We start from the raw sequence: 5,946 nt of genomic DNA, 5'->3' as shown, positions 1-5,946 counted from the left end.
GGGGGGTTTGGAAAGTTGGGGGTGGGTTGGGATTGAGAAAATGTGTAGTTATAACTGGAGTTAGGTACTTACCTAACTACCTCTTTTTGTCTGTTTTAGTCATTATATATTGAACGGTCCAAGATGTACCACAATATTCTAAATTTTTTGCAAAATTAACCTAAGTAGTTGCTCACTCAATCCCTTAAAATAAATAGTTGGCGGATAAATAATATTATGTATAATAAGTGCATAATCTATATATACGTGTTAGGAAAAGTAAACAATAAATTTATCCGGCTATTTGTGTAAAGATTTCACATTTTTTTTCTTGCCTGGTACCCCGATTTGCTATTTGTGTAAAGATTTTACATTTTTTGTTTCCTGTCGAGTACCCTGATTTGAGGCCGGAAATCTGGATTCATGCCAAAAATGTTCACTTTTGAGATAAAGTTCTCCTACCAAATGTGACTTCATTTTATTGGTTCGAACTTGAAACCTCTAGTTAAAGATTGATGAGTAGTTATTACTTCACCACTTTTTGTTTGAGAAACTTTCATAAATACAAGACCTATATGAGTTAATGTCACGACCCAATTTCTAAACCAGGTCGTGATGGCGCCTCTCGTGAAGACAAGGCCACCCAACTAACCCAAGTCGTCTCTTTAAAAATTTTTAAACATAAATGAATAGATAAATACAGCTTAACGACAATAATAACCAGTATTTACAATCCAACACAACCCGACCGGGGTGTCACAAGTCACGAGCATCTAAAGAAACCTGAACACAACTACATGGCCAATATTATACAAAAATAAATTCTAGAATGCTAAAGAACACGTCCGGTGCCGCGAACGCTGGCGGTCACCTTACTCAGCTACAATAGTAATACCTTCAATCAGCTAATAACCCGCCACCGGGTGAACAATACCTGCAACTGCACGCGAGGTGCAGGGAGTAAAGTGAGTACTCCAACTCAGTGAGCAATAAAAGTAAATAATAACTGAGCGGTAAGAAATCATGTAAAAGCACTCTATCATGCTATATAAGACAGTGCAAATCTTTGAGAAAACAGTAAAACCGTGAAAATCCTTTAGAAAATATCTGGACTCAGTTAAAACTTCTTTTGAAAATATCCTTTCCAACAATTAAGCAAATGATGCGTAATCAGATAGTGCAAGTCAGCACATAAGTCAGCCCCTCAGGCACAGCACTCCACTAACAATTAACACCAGGGCGTCTGGTAAACAGTGCAAGAAGTAGCATGAATGCCAATGAAATGAGAGTGCTGAATGTCATGACACGTATTACAAATAGGAACCAATGCATGAATGCAATGCAATGCATATGACCGCTGCAGCGTGCAGCCCGATCCATTTGGGTACCCGCGCTCACTGTGGGGGTTCAGACTCCGGAGGGGCTCCTACAGCCCAAGCGCAATATCAATATAACACCGCTGCGGCGTGCAGCCCGAGCCATCCATATATCCAGAAATCACTACAACAGCCCGATCCATGCTCAGTCCAGAAAGGCACATAAGCCCCTTGGGCAATAATAAAATAGCAGTTCTCAGCTCAAAACGTCAGTAAAATATCATTTAAGTTTTCAAATCATGAAAAATGGCTGAATTTGCAAAACAGTATTAAAACCCTGGACCGAGGTCAAATAACATGCAAAGTAATGCAAAATCAGTGATATCAATCCCTGAAGGATTCAAACAATCGGCACGAAGCCCAAAACATGGCAATCAGCCCAAATCATGATGATAACAAGTAGTTTCAGTCAAATACGTAGTAATTTCATCAATCGGGACGGACCAAGTCACAATCCCCAACGGTGCTCTACCCCACGCTCGCTATCCGACGTGCAAGTCACCTCAATACAACACTATGATGTGCAAACCCGGGGTTTCAAACCCGGGGTTTCAAACCCTCAGGATATCATTTACAAGTATTAGTCACCTCGAACCGGCGAAATCCCTAGCTCGCGACGCCTTTGCCCCTCAAACCGGCCTCCACGCGCGTCGAATCTAACCAAAATCAGATCGAATAAATCACAATATGCTAGGGGAATAATACCCAATCGAAAATAATCGAGAAATAGCAGAAATCTCGAAACTAGCAAAACCCGAGCCCCGGGCCCACTTCTCGAAAAATTACAAAATTCACATTACCGGATTCCTCGTCTCGCCACGAGTCCGTACATATCAAATTTACCGAAATCGGAGTCCATTTGACCCTCCAAATTCCATATTTAAATCTCAAAATCCCAAGCCCCAGTTCATCAATTTTAGGCTTAATTCCATGAATTTCTAGGTTAATTTCACACAATAATCATGTATTTAACTTGGAAATAAGTAGAAACAACTCACCTTTGATGCTTGATGAAATCCCCCTTGAAATTCTCTCCAAAATCATCCAAGCCAAGTGAAAGAAATGAAAGAAATAAGCCAAATCCGTGTTTAAAGAATCTGCCCGTGCTTCGTCAAGTTGTACCTTGCACTTGTGCTATACAAGTGTACATCCTATTAAAATTTTCCCTTGTCGGACACCTTCTGTTTAAACACCCATAACGTCTTGTATAAATATCCAAATGACAAACGGTTTGAAGATTTAGAAACTAGACTCGAAGATCTTTAATTTGATAGGTTGTACACCATATAACTCTTTATATATCCCGAGATATGAGCTTCTAAAGTCGGCTCCATGAAATCAGAAAATTCTGGAGAAACTGCTCCACCAGTCATCTTCAATCGATCATAACTTCCTTTACAAATGTCCAAATTACGATTTCTTTAGCTTTCTGGAAACTAGACACGAAGGGCTACAACTCTCATTTTTAAATCTTCTCAAAATTTGATAATAGGTGAATTTGACTATAATCACACCTTAAATAATCACCTTCTTGTGTAGTTTTAATGCTAAAAGTGATAACAAAATGCTCTTATTAGTGCTTTTCATGATTTGCAGGTGATATATGTATAAGGAAGGCTAAGGAGCAGTTTTGGAGTCAAAATTGATGAAAAAGAGGCCAACTGTGAAATTTCCCAAGTGAACCATGCAAAGCAGGCCGAAGATTCAGAGCACTGGGTCCACCGCGGTTCCACCGCGACCGCGGCAGAACCGCGGTGGAAAGCAGCTGCAGAATTTCAAGGATTCCGCGAGGGTGTTTGGCCGCGGTTCTACCGCGACCGCGGCAGGCGCAGACACTTCAGGGACCAAAGTGTCAATTACGGGATTTTTAGACCTAAACCCTATTTAAAACATTAGACTTCGCCTAAGAGAGGCATGTATTGATTTTTAAGGTTTCTTAGCAAGAAAAACCATTGTGAGAGAATACTCTAAACATCTTTCTTCTTTTCTTTTGATTTTTATGATGAATTCAATCTTAGTTTATTTTCCCATAGCCATGAGTAGCTAAATTCCTTGTCTAAGGTTTTGATGGAACCTATTGGGTGATGAACTTCTTGTTTATGTGAATACAAATTGCCAGTTTAATCTCTATTTGTTCAACTTCGTGTTCGTTGTAGTTAATTGACAGGATCCTCAATTAGCTGTGCATATTTAGTGTGCATAACTTGGAAAAGAGTGCATATTTAGGTTATTGTTGAACAACACCACTCCTAGATTATTAGAGGAATCTATAATTGTGGGTTTAAAGGCAGGATTAGGGATAACGAAGCCTTGGGTGTAATCTAAAGTGAATCGTCCTAAATAAAGTAAGCTAGTGTATCTCGGGAGAGTGCAATAGTAAATTACTGTGATTACTCGGGAGAGATTTGCGGTAAGATTAGCGTTCATGATTGATAGAGATGTGTGGGTAAATTTGTATAAGCATAAACAGAAGGGATTCCATCAATAGGGGAAATCATTGCCTTAGCTTTTCCTCATAATTGTTTACAACCTCATTAGTTTAGTTTACAACTATTTAGTTACTTGCAAGCTAGTCGTTAAAGAACACTCAACTGAGATTTGAATATTTGGGAAGCTGGTTCTGAAGAATTAGTGGGTCTGAAGATAGTAGTTGATAGGTTAACTCTCTGTGGATTCGACCATGGGCGTAATACTCGGGTTATATTTGAAACGTCCGCTTAGTCCTTTTTATAAGGCATAGTTGGGCGTGATCAAAATTCCTTTTAGATCAAAAGATATAGGCCTCCGAAGTACGCTCCACGACTGCACATTTGCTGTCCAAAGACAGCTTAGCAGCAGAAATTGCAGCAACTTTTTCTTTTCTTTTGGCTCCGAATTCCATTCGGTTAACCTTCCGAAATTCACCCGAGGCCCTCGGGACCTTAACCAATTATATCAACATGTCCCACAATATCATTCAAACTTGTCCCAACCTTCGGAACACCCAAAATAACATCAAAACATCAAATCATCATCGGATTCAAGCCTATGAATCTCAAGAACATCCAAATTCCATTTTTGATCAAAAACCCAAACAAACCACGTCCGAATGACCTCAAATTTTGCAGACAAGTCCACAATGACATAACGAAGCTACATCAACTCTCGGAATTCCATTCCGACCCTCGGATCAAAATCTCACCTATCAACCGGAATTCGTCAAAATACTAACTTTGCCAATTCAAGCTTAATTCTACACCGGTTATCACAAAAATATTCCGAACACACTCCTAAGTGCCAAATCACCTAACGAAGCTATCCGAACCTTAAAATTCACATTTTGAGCCCTCTAACACATAAGTCAATATCTGGTTGACTTTTCCAACTTAAGCTTCCTTAAAAGAGACTAAGTGTCTCAAACCTTACCAAAATCATTCCGGAATGACTTCAAATTTTGCACACAAGTCACATTCGACATTACGGACTTGCCCCAACTTTCGGAATCGCATTCCGACCCCGATATCAAAATTTCCACTTCCGATCGAATTTTCTCAAAAAAAACCTTCAAATTTCTATATTTAGCCAAATGACTTCAAAATGACCTCCGGACATCCGAATTCACTTCCGATCGCGCTCCCAACTCCAGAATCACCATACGGAGCTATACCCAGACTCGGAATCCCAAACGGACATCTATAACACTGAAATGCCTTCCAACCCAAATTTATAAAATTCTTCTAAAATACTAACTTAAACAATATACGCCGAAATGCTCACGGGTTATCATAACCAAATCCGGTCGTACGCCCAAGTCCGAAATCATCATACGAACCTGCTGGAACTTTCAGATCCCGATTCCGAGGTCGTTTACTCAAAATTCCAATCTTAGCCATTTTCTTCAACTTTTAAGGCTGCCGAAATGAAAATTTTCTTTCCAATTTAACTCCGAATTTCCCGAAATTCTACTTTGACCATACGTACAAGTCAATATACCTGAAATGAAGCTGTTCATGACTTCCAACTGCTGAACGACGCGCTAGAGCTCAAAACGACCAATCGGGTCGTTACAGTTAATTATATAAGATACAACTAATTTAGATATTACAAATTATGCAACTAACTTTTTTGCATGTTATTCCATTTTTACCACAATCAAGATTATCGCTATAATAAAAAGCTAAAACTAAGGAGATTTCCTATATTAGTGGTAACAAAATTTCTAACCTAAAAACCTCCAACACGATTGGCGAACATTCTAAGCCATTTTCACTGTTATTCCATCAGAAACCAATTTTAGATTGTACTCTAATGTATATAGTGTGGTATACGTAATATATATAATTAATTTTTCTTTTTAGCTGATATTTGCAATCTCCTCATTCCATTAGGTGTTCATCGAGTAATTATAGCATTTTTGCATAGAGGAAAAAAATTCATATTAGATCTAGATGGCCATCAAACTTTTTTATACAATATATTTCATATCAAAAAGTGTACCCCGTAATATCATATCTGTATGACAAAGTATACTTTTCAGATGTGTATGTAGTGTAATATATATGATATAACGTGTATATGTATAATATATATATATATATATATATATATATAT

This window comes from Nicotiana attenuata, chromosome 5 (assembly GCF_001879085.1).
Source record: "Nicotiana attenuata strain UT chromosome 5, NIATTr2, whole genome shotgun sequence".
Taxonomy (NCBI): Eukaryota; Viridiplantae; Streptophyta; class Magnoliopsida; order Solanales; family Solanaceae; genus Nicotiana; species Nicotiana attenuata.
Note: the sequence above shows the minus strand (reverse complement) of the source record.